This window comes from Numenius arquata, chromosome 15, assembly GCF_964106895.1.
Source record: "Numenius arquata chromosome 15, bNumArq3.hap1.1, whole genome shotgun sequence".
Classification (NCBI taxonomy): domain Eukaryota; kingdom Metazoa; phylum Chordata; class Aves; order Charadriiformes; family Scolopacidae; genus Numenius; species Numenius arquata.
Window position 1 is genome coordinate 2,632,972 of NC_133590.1, and position 18,409 is coordinate 2,651,380.

The 18,409-nt window shown below is 44.3% G+C and overlaps 1 protein-coding gene across 2 annotated transcripts in view; it reads right to left on the reverse strand.

The window, feature by feature from the left end:
• BTRC (beta-transducin repeat containing E3 ubiquitin protein ligase) overlaps positions 1 to 18,409 on the reverse strand; it is a 133,481-nt gene that overhangs the window by 44,062 nt on the left and 71,010 nt on the right. The window lies entirely within an intron of this gene.

Below are 18,409 nucleotides of genomic sequence, written 5' to 3' on the forward strand. Positions count from 1 at the left end.
TCCGCAGGCAGACTAATTCCAATCTATTTGTGTAAATTACAGATTGTGTTAAATATACATGGAGGAAAATATGGAGCAGTTTCTTTTACTGCACAATATGAGTTATTTCCCATTTTAGGTTCCCTCCAAGAAAACTGTAAATTTTAAAATCTGCCAATTAGTGGCAGTGGCTACGGGTGAGGCTTCATCCAGCCAAGTAGTAGAACTTGATGAGTACTGCAAAGGGCACAACAACGTTCCAAGAGAATGAAGGGACCGGGATACCTGACAGTAACAAGGAGGAGCATCCAGTCATTCGCCCAAGCTTCCTTTTCCTCTCAGAAGAAACGCAAGTTGTGTCGCTGCCTTAATATGACAGGTAAAGCATAAGCTTCATATCAGCCAGAAGAATTAGATCTTCGCATGTACATAAGACTGTGTGTTAGTGGCTGCAGTACAGTTTAGGGCAATAATTTCACAATTTCTGTGTAAGAGAGAGTGATCGGAAAAGTAAACATAAATAAATTCCTCCTAGAAAACAAACTCCTCAATCACAAACGCCCAAACACCTTCACCGATTCTCTTCCCTCATTTCTTAAATTCAGCCACTCCCCAACGACCATTCCATTTATCCTAAGAAAACAAAGAGGATATGACTGCTCTCTCAAAATGTAGGGGGATAAACACCAAAAAAGAAAAAGCACCTATTAAAACAAAAGGAATAAACAAGCCAAGGAACCAGTGGTACAATCTCTCCATGAATGAGCTAGCTTGGAAACTCAGAGAGAACTTCCAGTCGTTGGAACAATCAGGTTCTGGAATCATCTTCTGATGGAAACAGAACGGCAAAAAGACCTCAGACAACATTGACTGGTTGTAAGATGAAACTCAGTCGAGTTCACTAAAAGGACAAAGTAGTATCTATAAGAACAAGAGGCTGGAACTAGTGACCTGTGAGGTCCCAGAAGGTAGAATGATACATACCAGGCAATGTCCTGTTCTGCAAGAGGACATTCATCACCTCAGAGCACACCTGAGAGGGCACAAATGCAAACTTGTTGACCAGTAACTGAGCAAACTGACTTTCAACGACTAGAGAACATCGAGGGGACTGTGGGCTCCACTCTTTTCAATATACAAAGGTAGGGCTTCATTCCTCTGTCGCGGATGGTGGGCGACTGCTTCACCCACAAAAAGAGCTGTCAGTTTTCAGTCTGGCATGTGCCCAATGAGCTTGAGCACACCTGAGTTATGAACTGTACCACCTACACCGTTCCACGAGGGGCTGAACTGCTGAGTTACACATGATACATAGGAACACTATTTATTCTGCTACGGTTTTATCCATCTGTCTCAGCTCCAGGAGACTCGTGGGTAAATTCAGACGGACCTGAGGCTATATTCACTGTGTCTGCGGCTGGTTCAACAGGATACCCCTCGTGGTCTCTGATGCATTTATAATAAATGTATTACATGGGAACAGAAAACATCTCTTTCCACACCTTCATTGCCTCTAGGTAAACTCTCATAGAATCTGGGGCAAACCTTTAAGCTGTTCATTCACATGATGTTTGGATGTTAGACAAAGATAAGATCCGGACATTAGTAATGCAAGTCACCTTAAGAGTCCCTGATATGGAAGCACTTTTGCTGGAGGAGTTACCTTCAAGTCACTTACCACTGACTGGCAAGAGTAGGCTGTGACCTGCTGTGCAGTCAGCTGTTGTGACTATGAACTCTACTGTCTCCAGGGACAATTGTCTATTGTCTCCATAATTAGAAGAAAAGACACGTGGCTGATGTCAACATTGTTGCCGTCTTCTGCTAGCTTCTACCTTTGACCAGTTATCTGGTATAGGTTGCAATGGGTATCCACCAGTCTTGGGACAGGTACCATCTGGAGCCCGGTATGACTCCAAATCAATTCTTACCACCAGCAGGATCAAAACTTATCCTGCCGGTTGACAGTGATCTACTCCGAGAGACAGAACGATGGAGACAAGTGTCTGATCTCCAGACAGACTATTTATGTTGAACCACTTGCGTCCCCACGTAAGATGAAGAGTTCTCCGGTTATCAGGAAACTCTGAAGGTTTGTCTCCACCTGAGGACAGGATGTGAAGCCTGTTGATCTGGTCTTTCATATTAGAAGGGATTCTACGTGTCAGCACTTGATCCAAAGAAGTCACTATGGTGACAAATGGTCAGAAATGAAGGTAAAGACAATCATATATTTGGAAGTAAAGCGAGGGTAAGGCATCAAGTCCTCCAGTGAGAACTGTTTTATTCTATTAAACACTGTTACAGGAGATGAAACTGCAGACTCGGCAGCGCTGCTCCCATTTCCTAACTGGTAACTTCTCTATGCAACCTACAAATTCACATTTCTCTGACCCCACCTTCATGGGAACCACAAGATGTATTTTAGGGACTAGTACTTAAACATACATATTGATTCCATTAGTACAGCTAAGGCTTTATAATCTCTCTAAAGACAAATTACATTCTGAAATAGTTTTTAAATAACTGATTAGCTATTAAAACCTTAATAAGTAAACTTACAAAATGATTTGTCTTTAAATAAACGTTCTCCTTGTGTTTTTATATTATTCACAAAAAATTTAAGGTACTTACGCTTTATAGATCAGATACCACCTTGCATTACTTGAGAAACAAAGCGACCGTGTATCACATTCTGTCTCATACTGTGTATATGAAAAGGGCACAGATAAAAGCGAGTAAAAACTTTGACTCTTCCAAACTTTAAAGTGTTTCACCTATAAAAAGATACTACTGTAATTTTTAAGCAAGGAAGGATTTCTGGGGAATAGTAATATTGATTCCACAGCTGGAAAAAAACATACAAAATCTTTAGATATATGGGACTTGCTATTACTCTTCCAAACACACAAAAAAAGGTCTTCTAAGTTAAATTGAGTCTGAAAATTGTGAGCCAGTTTAACACAGTTTTGGTTTGTTTTTTTTAAAAATGAATTTTAAAGAAAATCTTGCTGGTGTTCTGTCAACAGCTAGTAGGCAGTTTGCTAGCCCTCATAAAGCAAAGAAAGAAATGGAGAATTGGAATAAGTGACATCTAGATAGTTTACCTAGAGTAGGGAAATTCTAACACAAAATACAAACGGGCTTGGTTTTGGCTTCACCAGCAGTGTCCGGGAAGGTTTTTGGTGCGTTGGACAAAGCATGTGTATTCTAGGAAGGGCACAGGCGTCGGATCCACGGAGTCCAGCATTCTGCTCTGGGCAGTTACAGGGGAAACACTTTGGGAGCTTCCGCTCTGGTGTGTACTGGGTTGCCTGAGCGTTTCTTTCTAGCAATGTGGTTTTTGAGGTTGTGGGAGCTCTTTGAAAGCTACAGGGCAGAGGGAGAGAGAGGGAGGGGTTCTGGGAAAATGTCTTCCTGTATAGGCTCTAGTTACTTAATGATTTTCTTTATTAGATCCAAACTAGGCTGGCTTGTCCATACAACTTGCCCTGCAGCAGTTTGTACAGGGATCCTGGGCAGCTTCCTCAGAGATGAAAGCTGCCTCTCAGGGGCCGGGAGAGCCAGCAGCCAGGATTCCTGGCTGGGTGAGGTTCTCTTTAGATGGGAGAAGCCAATATGGCTGTATCCTCCTCAGAGCACATACACCACTGTCTAAGAAGCTGGCTGCACATCAAAGCCTTTGCGCTGGCCTCAGGTCATCATTAGCTTTGCAGAAGGAGGTGCACTGCTCTAGGGGGTTCCCTTTTATGTGAGTCCTGATGTTCAGAAAGTCACTATTGTAGAGAGAGTTTGATGAAGAGGTGATGGTTATTGAACTTGTGATGAAAATGGGTGGGAGTCCAGAAAGCGAGCACACACCTCTATGAAAAGGGAAGATGAACTTGCAGTTGAAGCAGAAGACTAGACTGTCAGTAGAGCTAGAGGACAACTTTTACTCCTGGTTCTCCTCAGGTTTTGGTCTGAGCCTGGCTAAGACGCTCCTGACATACTGTGCAGCTACTTTGCAGGGTGTTGCAGAGTTACGCTATCACAGAATCACATGAGGTTGGAAGGGACCTCTGGAGATCATCTAGTCCAACCCCCTGCCAAAGCAGGGCCACCCACAGCAGGTCCCACAGGAACGTGTCCAGGCGGGGTTTGAATGTCTCCAGAGAAGGAGACTCCACCACCTCTCTGGGCAGCCTCTTCCAGGGCTCTGCCACCCTCACAGGAAAGGAGTTCCTCCTCATGTTTAGGTGGAACTTCTTAGGTTCTAGTTTGTGCCCGTCCCCTCTTGTCCTGTCCCTGGGCACCACTGAAAAAAGACTGGCCCCATCCTCCTGACACCCACCCTTGAAGTATTTATAGGCGTTGATCAGATCCCCCCTCAGTCTGCTCTTCTCCAGACTAAAAAGACCCAAGTCCCTCAGACTTTCCTCATCAGAGAGATGCTCCAGGCCCCTCATCACCTTTGTAGCCCTCTGCTGTCCCCTCTCCAGCAGTTCCCTGTCCTTCTGGAACTGGGGAGCCCAGAACTGGACCCAGTGCTCCAGATGGGGCCTCCCCAGGGCAGAGCAGAGGGGCAGGATGACCTCCCTCCACCTGCTGGCCACACTCTTCCTGATGCCCCCCAGGATGCCATTGGCCTTCTTGGCCACAAGGGCCCATTGCTGGCTCATCGTCATCCTGTTGTTCACCAGGATTGCCAGGCCTCAGAGCTTCTCTCCAGCGGGTCAGCCCCCAACCTGTCCTGGTGCAGGGGGTTACTCCTCCCCAGGTGCAGCACCCTGCACTTGCCCGCGTTGAATTTCATCAGGTTCCTCTCCTCTCCCTCTGTTGGTCCCTAAGCTGACTGAGCCTCAGGGAGAGACACCAGGCAGTTCCACTCTGCACACAGCTCTCATCCTGAAAGATGGTAGAGAAAAACTTCAGAGTGATTAGGCAGAAAAGGTGAAGTAAAACACCCCACAGAATGAATTAACCCCCAGTCTCAAAGCGGCTCTCAAACCCAAAGGGCCAGACCAGGGACAGCTGCACGTGGGGGTGGGAAGAAAGGCAGGAAAACTGCACTGGGAAAACACAAAAGAGAGAAAACTGAGTGTGGAAAAAATATGTAAAACATTTGAAATTAAATTAGCAGAAAACAGGACCCAGCGAACAACAAAGAACTTCTAACACTGATAAAATTATCCAGTTGCAAAACCCACCCAGGAGTTAGAACAAAATTATTTAATTAGATTCAAAACGATTAAGACTAGCTATATGTTCACTTTAACATGTATGTAAACATTAACAATCCTTAGGCTGCCTATTAATTCACATGTGGCATATTTACACTATTTATGACATTATGCCCCATGCTGGGACATCCCATTACGGAGTCACGGTGCTGGCTCCATACTTAAGGTGAATTCTGCAACTCCTTCCCTGCCATTCCCTTGCAGTAAGACTACTTTGGGGCAAGAATTTACCATTTGGTTTCAGCCCACAAGGGAATCTCATTGGGAACTGACAAACTGATTTAAGCAGCTGCGGAATAATTGACTGGGTTTTTGTGTTTTATTAAAGGAGAACAAAAGGCTTTGAGAGCTTTTGGTGTTTTAGGCAACAAGAAGAAGAACGTTTGGCTTAGAAAGCCTCCACTTTAGCCTTTCCCCTTGCCTCCCATAAAGGTGATATTTGATTGCAAATTTGACCGCAACCATTGGTAAGTGCATCCCTCATACATGTCTAACGCAGACAGAGCTGGGGAGAGAGAAGACGCCAGAGGAACGGAGCCCAAATCAACATTCGATGTATATAGACAAAAATAACGCTTAAGTACAAAACCTGCTTCAACTGATACCATGTTTCCCCATCCCCAAATGCCCAATAAGGAAGTGTTAAGCAACATTATCCCCTTTTACAGATAAAAGAACTGAGATGGAAAAGCAGAATATGACGAAGACAAAAGATGTCACAAAATCTGGAGCCGTAATTCCCAATCTAATATTCCTCCTGCGAGGCCTCATTGCTTACTATAAATAAACTATTTCCTCCCTACGTTTCAGTTATAAAAGTAACTTTTGAACTTTTCCGCACAAGAGGGATGCTGCGAGTCCAGCCCTCGCCCCAAGAAACACTGGAAGGATTAATTAAGGCTTGGGAAGCGCTCAAACTAGAGGGGAAACCCCCAGGAGGAAGTTTGTATTTCCATATTCTGACCAGGGCTTGAAAGGCAGGCAATAAATACAGCCGGGGGCAGGCAGCAAACACCACCAATAAAATAAAATCAAATATTGAACAGCTGTTCCTTAAGTGAAATACTGTTCATCCCACACACCAAACGCCACCCCTGCCTTGGGCTGCAGGGAGCGGGGGGAACCAGGCTGAGGCCAAAAGAAAGTTTTACTTCAAAGGGTTAAATAGCAGCGAAGTTATTAAAAAAAAAAAAAAAAAGATTCTGTTTCTTATAAAGGAAAATATTAGACAACTTTAACAGGCGGAACTGCCAGCCCCACTAATGATTACGTGAGAAATACAACTGGTTTAGCTAGTGCAAAAGGTCTGGGACTGAGGAGGTTAACTTTTTTTCTTACAAGCTGGAAACCTGCGTGGATATAGCACAATTATTCACTTTTAAAGGAGGGGGAGGGCAGAGGAGACACCACCGTTATAAAGTATGAAAGGTCAAAATACCACAAGTAAGCAAAGATGGTGAGATCTGCCCAGAACTATATAAAAAAAAAAAAAAAAAGCCCCAACAACCTTGCCCGCACAAGCGGAGGCGCGCGGGAGCCTGCGCGGGGTGTCCGTGTTTGGCTCCTCTCGCAAACCGCTAAGACTTTGACTTGCTTTTTGACGGCATCGGAAAGTGGGATACCCAGGAGCGAAGACAACCCGCGTCCTGATGAGAAAAATGAAAGAAAAGCAGCACGGCCACCGCGGGCGGAATGACGGAGCCTCGCTCTTCAACCGTTACAACTTCTTTGGGAATTACGGGGAAGGAGGGAAGTAATGCCTGAAAAATACAACGCAGAGCGCAAGGAAGGAAGAGCAGGAACCGTGTTAATCAGAAGTAGCTGGATTCCCCTGCACTGCAAACGTTAACACTGCTTCGCAATATTTCTTATTTTCCTTCCCAGAAATCATGCCCTAATATCACTCTTTTCCCTACATTATTTTTTTTTCCCTTTACAAAAATACCTTTTTTCCTGAGACTGGTAATTCAGATATAACAGTCATTAATTCCCGCGTCTATTTTTAGAATGTACTTGAGAAAACTGCGACTTTATCAAACCTCTAGGAAAAAAAAAATAAAATCAAGTCAATCTTCTTAGCAATTACAGCAGCCCGATTTTTCAAATTATAATTTCTTGATGGTAAGTGAATAAACTAAAAATATTGGTGCAAAGAAACCCACTGATGAAAAAAAAACCCCAACGAAAAGGAGCGTTAGGAAATCAGCCCAGTATTTGATCTCTCCTCTTTTTTTTTTTTGCTGCTGAAAGCCCCATGGCACGCATCATATTTTTAACTGAGGAGTCTCATTTCAAATATATGCCGAGGAATCTTATTTCAAACATATACTAAATAAGGAGGGGAGTAATAAAACAGGCAGTCCCTTACTCTAATTTTATCCGTCTCCCTCCTCTTCTTTCCTTGATGCAGTGAAACTTTAAATCCAACACTAAACCCCGTCTCTCGCGCTTTTTTTTTTTTTTGTAAACAGTGATCAACATTTTCCTAAATGACCCCCGAAAGGACCTACTTTGAAACTCCTCATTAGTAACAGCCACGTTTGCAATATTAACCTGGATGCGGCTGTTTATTAAGATCTTTTAAGGGGTTTCGAATGAAGACACACTGCCGGTGTACAGGGAGCACAGAAGGGGTAATTTAAAACCCATGTTTTTCCTCCCCCTCACCGAAAACATGCCCAGCATTGTGCAGCTGTGCTGCCAGCTTCATCACTCCCTCCGTCTCCACTCTCGCTAATTAAAAGGTTGATCACAGAACAATGCTCTTCTCATTAATTTCGGCTTTCTGATTGGGCAGGATTCCCGCTCGCTCCGCCTGATCTTTTCCACGCTGCTGAAGTTAATGTGACAGGAGCCCGAAGATGGATTACCCGCTGCCATATTGCCCATCACCTCCAATCAGCAGCTATCCGGGTAAACTGATTGTTCTAATTTGCTCTCATTATTTTTACAATATCAGGAGAAAATAACGCACACCGCTCACTGTCAAAGCCGTGAAAATCAGCCATTAGTTAAACCCAGACACTGAGTGGCTTTATTAGAAGCACTGCAGTTTATTGATGCAGCTTCACTAAACTAAGATAATACCTGCCCCTCTTTAAACACACTTTTTGGGGCATATTTATGTTGCAAAAAAATATTTATTAGGATACTTTTGGCAACGCTCGCCGTCTCAGCCTGTTATCTTGATACGTTGGCAGGCAACGAAGATTAAGAACAATAGAGGCTTGACTTCCACATAAAGAAGGGCAAAATACGCAGCAGCATCCGCAGAGCAGCCTCCCTGCGCGTCGCAGCCACTATTTTACAGTTTAAATAAAAATCATCTCGTTATTAACGACAGGTGACTATATAAATACATCTCAGAATCGCACCAAATACAGTACTACCATAATATGGCACCACCGTAAATACGCCACTACCCTAACGGCAAACAGAGTAAGGGCATAATTGTGAGGACAAGGTCAACAATTGAGTTTGGGGTTTATTTATTATTATTTTTTTGCTAAGCAAAGAAGTCTGCACCGCCCAGCATTAACACACGGGGACCGAGAGCAGGAGCTCCAAATGATCCGGGAAACTGGTTTGTACGGCTGGCGAGTATTTTTTCCCCCTCCGAAAAGGCTTCGTGCTGCCCCAACTTGGGAATGAGTCACAAGAGAAATGTCACTCCCCAGTGAAGCCTCACAGGATCCCAGAGCTAAGAAATGAATCTAAAGTGGTGTTGGCAGGATGAAGCCGGGCATTTTTACACCACAGCACTGGGAAGAACTACATTGAAAAGCCTAGACGGTCTCTATGCTGTGTATAAAGGGACCTACGTTATTTTGCCTGCTGCCTATCTGCATTTTAGCAAAGGGAAATGCTAAATAGAGGGATTAACAGAAATATGATATCTTAAATCTTGCTAAACATAAACCTTAAACTGGTGTCTACGACGCTGTAACTCGCAACGTGCTCTAAGAGTGACAGGCGGAGCGCGGCAGACTGATTTTACTTTTAAATAATACCTAAATTAGATTAGTTCTTTGTGTAGATCTGCATGAACCAGAGGGGACATTCATCATTGTGCCAAAAAAGTTAAATTCACTGGGGTACGCTCAAAGTGAATGGTTCTAGACCCACGTTTTATCTCTCCGACACATCATCAGGATGCTGTGCCAATACGCATGAAGCCAGCGAGGAGCTGCAAGAAAGACGACGGGAGAGTAACTGGGTACCAGAAAAGGTTTATTTTTCCCTTTGTAGATTATGAATTGGGACGGGATCCGGGGCTTCTCCGTCTTGTAAGCACCGAGCATCCCTTTCAACACTTGAGCTTCTTTTTTAATGGCTTAAATATAAGGAAGGGTATTCTCTCCTCCCTCCCCCTCCAAAACAGATGTAATTCTACTTCCCTCTCCTCCCCCTGCCATAATTTAAAACGCTACAATTTTCACGACTGCTTTTTAATATTTTTAAATCCTCATCAGCTATAGCCTTGCATTTGGGGGGGGGGGGTTGATTTTTTTTCCTCCCTCCTAGAAAAGCCTCCTCCCAGCTTTGTTTGCTATCTCTTTTGACCCTCGCTAATGGTTTTCTCTTGGAGGGGCGTGCCACGCTTTTCTCCTTAAAATTCCTGCACTGCGAGCCTGCACCGCACCACACTCCACAAAACGTGCTGATGGCACAAATTACAAGCCCCCAGCCGAACACTCCAGCCCCCACCATTCGGGCAGATTTATGTGGGCTCTTGCCGACGTTATTACAAGTCAGAGTTTATTGGGAAATTGTTACATTATGCGGAGTGTCTAACAAATTGCTTATGCTGCTATAATTGGATTACAACAGCCGCTTGCTCCCACCGGTAAGATTAGGCAAGTAGGACTCCTGCCGATCTCTGAGCGTTAGCAGTAATTTTATTTGCCTTGCCTCTCTCTTTCCTAACAACATGCCTCTTTCCCTGCCAGCTGTCTGCTGAAAAGGCACAGGCTTGTTCCTTGGCCCTAACAATGCAATTACAGCCCTGCAGATCGCACTGTTTGTGCATTAAGTACAGAGCCAAAACGAGGCGAATTGATCGTTTGACTTTCGGAGGAGCCACGCGATCCCCGCGTGCGGGAGAGATCCGCCACGAGCCAGCGGGCAACGCCGCGGCGCCCGCCGGACCACCAGCTCCAAAGAGGTTGGAACCTTCCCCGCCTCAACCCCCATCCGTCCACGAAAACGGGCCGGTTTTTAGCAGCTCTCTTGCTGGGCTGAACTCCCAACTCCCTCCGCCTCCGGGAACGTGACACTCGCCCACACCGATGGCTTCCCTGCAGCCCATCTTCCCACAGCTCCACTATGGAATTATTATTCCAGCGTTTCACACAAGCTTTAGCGCAGGAACTGAACATATTTTTCAAACAACTTGTTCAGTTCTTACATTTGAAAAATAATGAAAACATCTAGTTAATGTCACGTCCAGTTTTGGGCCCCTCACCACAAAAAAGACATTGAGGGGCTGGAGCGGGTCCAGAGAAGGGCAACGGAGCTGGTGAGGGCTCTGGAGAATAAGTCTGATGAGGAGAGGCTGAGGGAGCTGGGGGGGTTCAGCCTGGAGAAAAGGAGGCTGAGGGGAGACCTTCTCGCTCTCTACAACTCCCTGAAAGGAGGCTGTAGCCAGGGGGGGTCGGTCTCTGCTCCCAAGTCACAGGCGATGGGACAAGAGGAAATGGCCTCAAGTGGCGCCACGGGAGGTTCAGATTGGAGATTAGGAACAATTTTTCCACGGAAAGGGTTCTTAAGCCTTGGAATGGGCTGCCCAGGGAAGGGGCTGAGGCACCATCCCTGGAGGGATTGAAAAGACGGGTTGCCATAGTGCTTAGAGACATGGTTTAGTGATGGTTTTTATCAGAGATAGGTTGATGGTTGGACTCAGTGATCTGAAAGGTCCCTTCCAACCCAGACAATTCTATGATTCTTTGTTAATGGTATCTGTATTCTCCATCACCTGAGGGTGTGGCCACCGCAGGTGACTACTTAAGCAGCGATGCTTCTCTTCATGTTTGCCACCATTTACCACTAAAGTCACCAATTATTTGGCTTCCAAACTGTTTCACATTTCCGGCACAAAAGATCCCAAAGTACGTTATAAGTTCAGGTCCAGTTTGCTTCATAACTCTTACCCTGGCGAACACTCCTTACAAGCTCAACGCGACAGGACTTGAATAGAAGACCTCAGGGTGTAATTCGTTATGCAGAATATCGATCCCCAAACCAGCAAACACTTGGGGTGGAACTACAGCATGTGACACCACACGCAACCCTGGTGCAGAGGAATTTGATTAAGGATGCCAGGTCAAGTTCAAAATTTTAAAAGAGTTCTTCTATTACATCTCCACTGCCTGTATAGTGAGAGGATCCCAGGATGATTTAGTTTAGAAGGGACCTCAGGAGTTCTCCAGCCCAACCCTCTGCTCAAAGCAGGGTGCATTATGAGGTCAGACCGGGTAGCTCAGGGCTTCCTCTAGCCTGGTCTTGAAAACCTCCAAGGATGGAGGCTGCAGAGCCTCCACAGGCAACCTGTTCCAGTTGACTGTCATCATCATGAAAGTTTTTCCCTTATAACCAGTTAAACCTGAGAAGGAGTTTCTAAGATCTGTGTGGGAGCCCTTCCAGTACTTACTGAACTCAACTGCACAGGTAACGCAATTTGCTTTCTCCAGATTCCAAACCCAGGGCTCCAAGAAAGTAGAAACATCTCCATCGAGTTGACTCAACTTTGGAAATGATTCTTCATATCCAGATTTTGCATATCACCTGAGTGACCGTCCTTACTGCAGAGCCTTGAGAGCTCATCTCCAGAATACTTGGAGAACCTCAGCTAGAAAGCAATTTATGAGTTAACTATTATAGTACTATGTCTTCAAAGTCTCTTTTGCACTTAGAAAAACCCAAATGCCATTCTTTCTTGATTGGTGGCTTTATTGACATGCAAAGTCATTTGGGGTGGTAAGAGAAAGAGAAATGACAACCACTCCACAGCCTTTGCTAACTGAAGACTGAAGAAGCCTGTTTACATGTAGTTTAACACTCAAAAGAAACTCTGAACAGCTGAAATGCCTTATAAATAGCTCAGACCCAGAGGAAGTGCAAACGTCTGCATTGTGAATTGTAGATCTTAATTACAGACAATGGCTGGTACAGCAAGTAGCACAGGAAAAAAAAAAAAAAAAGAAGTGAAACAGTTGCACTGTTCATGGTTGGCAATAATTCTTCAGGAAAATATTTACTATCAATCAGTTATGAGAAAAGGGACTCTGCGCTCATAAAACAGCACGTTGCTTCTCATACCAGGACCATTTTGCTTCGGCATAATCTGAATTTAAACAGCTTGTTTCCTGCGGATATAATTTTGGAAATAAATAAAACAAGTCTATCAAAATCTGGAGAATGTGTATGGTGAGGTGGGGGGAGCGGGAATATCACATTTCTTTGTCAGTCATTTGCAAAGAGGTTATTAGAGCGAGGGGAAGCTAAAGCATAAATACTATCTTGACCTAAAAATAAATAAAATAAAATAAAATAGAAATCGCAATTAAGAGAAAAGTAGACATATTACTAAGAAAGGAAGATCATTGTTAGGTCAAAGCTTTTAGATAAACCTCCGATGCTGTTTTCTGTTTGTGCTGTCTAAATCCTGATAATTCACAGTTTCAAAGCACCTTTTGAACACGAAGGAATCCCAGTGATGGCCCCGCAATACCCACCATCCACACAACCCTCTTTTCACAGAGAGAACCCCCCCAACAGAAGGCTACGATGACATGCTTCAACCTCTGTTAGCCAATGGCTGAGGCTGCATTTATCCGGTTTGCCACGGCCTCAGAAGCTGTGGTACAACAGAAAGGTATATCCAAGCCCCAAAAGGGGACACTGGGACCGAGGGATTTGGAGCTGGAAGCGTGTCCACTGACGGCCCCTCTGTATCATCACACAGAAGCTTAATACTACAAAATTAATGTATGGGGAAAGATACTTCCTCATTAAAACAGCGGAAGGAGTATCAGGAAACTGATGATATTTGTTGTATCAGCTGATGATAGAACCGAATGTAGTCAGATGACATTTGACGATGATTAACTTGCTCTCATTTCAATCTCAAGGACTGGAAAGGCTTCAAAAGCACTGGAAAAACTATGCATTATCTGAAGATATATGGACTCAGTGGTATATCACAGCAGAACTCTTGAGTTGGTTGTGCTGTTCATGCAAAGTAAATGCAGGGACACTCTCAGGAAAGAGGAGCCATCAATCTGTGACATAAAGGGACTTGAGAGTACAAGAGGGACACTCTTCAGATCAATTTGTCCTACTGCCAACTGGAACATTCAGCCTGGAACCCTAAATGTTTGTTTTTTAAAGAGCACGCGTGGTTTCTCCTTTGAATTCACATAAAAATTCTGAGCTCAATGTTCCTATTGTGCGGACTATTTTTATTCTAAAATTCGGAAGTAGCGATGCAGAAAGAACTGACAAAGGAAGGTAGATTTCAATTACCAGCTACTTCCATCACTCCTTGCTTTAGCTGAATCATCCTTGATTGTAAAATGTGGAGCTGTAGCTAAATAATACTGTGCATCTTTGAAAGAAAATTTCACACGGCATACTCCAAGTGCCGAGCCCTGCTCTGTGTTTCCAGAATCAAGCAGAACATAGCTCCGTCCCCCTGTTACACCACAAACAGCTTCCCAAGCGGGCAGAACATCACGGCGTGCTTAAGCTGGACTTTTCATCCAAGGGTCAAAAAAAGCATCATACAGTTAAACTTTCATTTCTGCGACGAGATTATTATTCGGCTCCCCTTTTGACGACGAGCAAGAAAAGCCATTACGTCCAGGGAGAATAAAATCACGGTGTTAAAAATAAAGGGTATAAACCCTTTCTAGATCCCTAGTTCAAAACTCTAATCATCGCAGTACGCACATTTAAAAGTATGATGAACAGCAAGCAAAGATTCCCTAGAAGACACGACGTGCTTAAAAGACCCTAAGAAGCCCCTCAGTTTGCCGGGACCTTATAAAGCAGGACCAGTTATCACATGTCACATCCTTGCCACATGGCAAGGAGCGGCCTGAAACAGAACTGTGAATTTTCCAAGGGTGGTGTGCGTGACTGTATTTTCCTTCCTCCCGTTTCACTTATCTCAGGTCAAGATACAGGCAGAGAACCTCTCCCAGCTGCCGCTGAGTTCAGAACTAAGTAGAAACCCGGGGATGCTGTACCATTTAGAAGGTCTCTTTGTGCTGTCTCTGGCAGGTTTGCCATAGGGTGCCCATCTCTGGCACACGTAGGGAAGAATTCACTGTGCAAAATGAAACTGAGAACGCCTCTTTATATAGCAGATAGAGACGAACTGGAACTGACTGCAGGAGTTAATACCCAGTAAAGACCTGCCTAATGAATACAGGAAATAGGTACTGACTGTAGAACTCTGTGAGATCAGCTGCGCACCAGTCTCTTGCTGGGAAAGAAAAAGGCACTTTTAATAAGAAGGGAATTTCCATGATCCAGGGAAGTACAAAATCTAATGGGACTCCAAATGAACAGCAAAACTCGAACCTAATGCAGCCCACATTACGAAAGGGTGAAAAGGTAAGACGTCTGAAAACAGGAACATCTATAATCCATCCAAGCAAAGGCTCAGCCCAGGTAACCGGAGACACATCAGAGCATCCCCCACTGCACAGCAAGTAGAAAGTGTGAAGGTCACCACAGAAGGTAAATGGTCCGGGATGCAGAACAGAAGAAAAACTTGTTTGCTCACCTAGGAGCATCACAAGAATCCTAGTGACATACCAGATGCCAGGGGATTTTTAACTGTGCCCCTCTCTAATTGAGGATGAAGCACACACCAACACCATTATCTGGCCCGAAGATACTGGCTTACAAAATATGGAACAAACAATAGGAACAGATGCTCATTTGGCCAGATTTCAATAAGCCTCATTAAAACCAAATACCCTGTCCTTGGAGCTCAGGTTCATGCTACATTTCTACCTTATTTAAGCACCTAGCACCAATTCCAGAGAAAGCTGCCCACATGTGGCTGCACATCAGTAGTATCATAAAAACAAATCCTCTCTCACACATTTTTTGGTTCCTACAGAGACGAACCAGAAGATTTTATATATGTGTGTGTGTGCGTGCGTGCATATGTGTGTACACGTATATAAAAACACAATTAGGGATTGCATTTCCTTTTTAAAGACAGCATTTTTAAAGACGTTTAAATCTACATCGGACCTGTTGATGACTCAAATGCAATTGGCAAAAAGATGCCAAAAGATTAACAGAAAAACTCCTGAGGATGGAAGAGAACCAATGTTACAGGTCACACAGGTGACACCTGTGTATCACAATATAACATTTTACTTCAAGACCCCACCTCTTTGGTCGAAACATGAGGACGCTTGAAAGAATTTCTACTGCCCCTTATTTGCTTCTACCCAAATATACCCAAGTCCTATCGACGGAGTTTCAGAGGAAATACCAGAAAAGCGTGGCTTAGAACAAAACACCAAGATTCACCAGAATGTGATATTATAGTTTTGTTTTGAAATGTCTGAATAAAACTAGATAATCCACGGATTTGCAAAAGCCACTGAGCACCTGGCTGCACAGTCGGCATAACACTGGATACAAGACCGAGCAGGTAAGGCTTCCTAACGAACACAGACTTCCACGAGCGGTCAAAAAAGCCCTAGGCTACTCTCCATACTTGAAAATGCATGTATGTTTATTATAAACCTCCTTTCCATCCATTTTAGAAAGGATGCCAGTTGTTTGGTTGGCAAATTACACCTGACTGACCTGTACGGAAGCATTCCTTCCCAAGAGAGCTAGACGGATGGACAGAGCTTCAGTCGGAAAAAAAAAGTTATCTCAAGTATTGATCCGTGTGGCCTCAAGGGAAACCGCACGTCATCCTTTGAACAAACTTTAGAAACATTAAGCACAAAATCAGCAAATGGCATTAATACAGTCTTAAGAGAGCTTTTTTGCAAGTTAAGTGCAGAATGAGAAATTCTGCTTTTGGAAAAAAACCTCACCCCTTGCAGGCTGACGGCACTGCCGAGAAGCCTGTGACAACGCTGATGCAGCTCCCAGCCAGGGCTGACGCCGCGCTGCAGAGGCAGAAAAAGTAAATCATGATTTTCAAAGAGATCCTTTTTTTTTCGTCTTTCAACGCTAGTTTAAAAAAAAAAAAAAAATCATTGAAAACCCTTTTCCAAAAATGCTGCAGATGGAGAAACCCACAGTTATACTTTCCAGTCTTCACCCTCTTGACAAAACATTTTCAAGTCCAAGGCTGTAAGACCCATCAATCACGGAGGATAAACCTCGCCACGTGCGTAGGGCCGGGCGAAGGCCTCTGAACTCCTCAAATCCCATTTAAGCCCTTCACCTAGGGAACATTTAACAGTTGTGCCATTTGCCTATGCCATCACTGAGCCATCTGCATTGAGCTAACTGGATTTATAAATGCTTCAGCACTCCTGGAATTTGAAAGACAAGCTTTCCTAGAACCTATCTCATTTTGGATTGTAGCTGGGAAGGCAAAGGAACAGAGTTCGACACCCACGCAAGTTAGTGCTACAGGAATTATATCCCCAGAAAAATCCTTAGGTTTTTTTCATATACACATATATAAAAGAATATATATAAATATAAATGTATGTGTGCATATATATGCACGTATACATGGTACAGGGTACAGCAGAGGGCTACAGAGATGATGAGGGGCCTGGAGCATCTCTCTGATGAGGAAAGGCTGAGGGACTTGGGTCTTTTTAGTCTGGAGAAGAGCAGACTGAGGGGGGATCTGATCAACGCCTATAAATACTGAAAGGGAGGGTGTCAGGAGGATGGGACCAGTCTTTTTTCAGTGGTGCCCAGGGACAGGACAAGAGGGAACGGGCACAAACTTGAACATGAGAAGTTCCATCTAAACATGAGGAGGAACTTCTTTCCTGTGAGGGTGGCAGAGCCCTGGAAGAGGCTGCCCAGAGAGGTGGTGGAGTCTCCTTCTCTGGAGACATTCAAACCCCGCCTGGACACGTTCCTGTGGGACCTGCTGTGGGTGGCCCTGCTTTGGCAGGGGGTTGGACTAGATGATCTCCAGAGGTCCCTTCTAACCCTGTATCATTCTGTGATTCTGTATATGCATGTTTTTTCATATATGTATGTGTGATGACAAATTGTCCTATAGCATATATACATATATATTGTCCTACACCATATAGAGACTCGATGCTTTAAAATATATGCTTTTTCATCTCCAGGGTGATGGTTCAAATTCATCCTCAATAACATGAAACAAGTCTTGCTGTTCCTGCCTTGAGCCCTACCCACCCCTCTTACCATGATCCCACTGAAACAGTTCTAGGAGAGTTTACGATTCGGGGCATTAGGATGCTGAAGGTACGGCATTTTAATTAAAAGAGGCATCACATAAAATAGCTGGAGTTCCTGCACATCCTTGCTCCTTAGTAAGGTGACCAAGTCAAACAAGATGCTGTAAAGCAGATGGGGTCGAATGGGTTTACTCCAGCCAGCTTGCTGTGAGCTGCTTCGTGGCATCAGAACGATGCTGTACGCCAACATGAGCTCCTCTGGTGCTTTGCTCAGAGAGTTTCACCTACTTTGTATCATCAAGTGCCTTCAGAAGCAGTGTGTGATACCAGTCATCTTAAGCTAAGAAGGGAGGTGTCGGTATTAAACATTAGCGCTTTGTACCACGATTGGTAGCTTCCCTCAGAAGCGCTTCTCCTCTGGAAGGCAACCTGCCACGTCAAGCAGAGTTGACAAGCACCAAGCCACCCGTGAGCACCACGACAAACTTTTATGATGGCCAATTCCCTGACAGGAAGCAAAAGTAATGGGACATCCAAATTTCACCAGCAAAACCCCAGCAAAGATTTAGCTGGGAAATTATCTTTAAAGGTCAATACAAAAATGGGCCCCGAAGGGACAAGGCACCTTTAACAACCATTCAAAATACGCAAAAAAAAAAAAAAAAAAGAAGACTTCAAGAAGATAAAAATAAATAACTGAAAGAGAAAACAGGCTTGTGAGCGGTCAGGTTTGTGGTGACAGAGGAGCAACAAAATGCCAGCTGGTTTTGCTAACAGATGGCTGCCTGCCCTGCTCTCTCCTGCGTGCCCGTTCGAAACTTCCTCTCG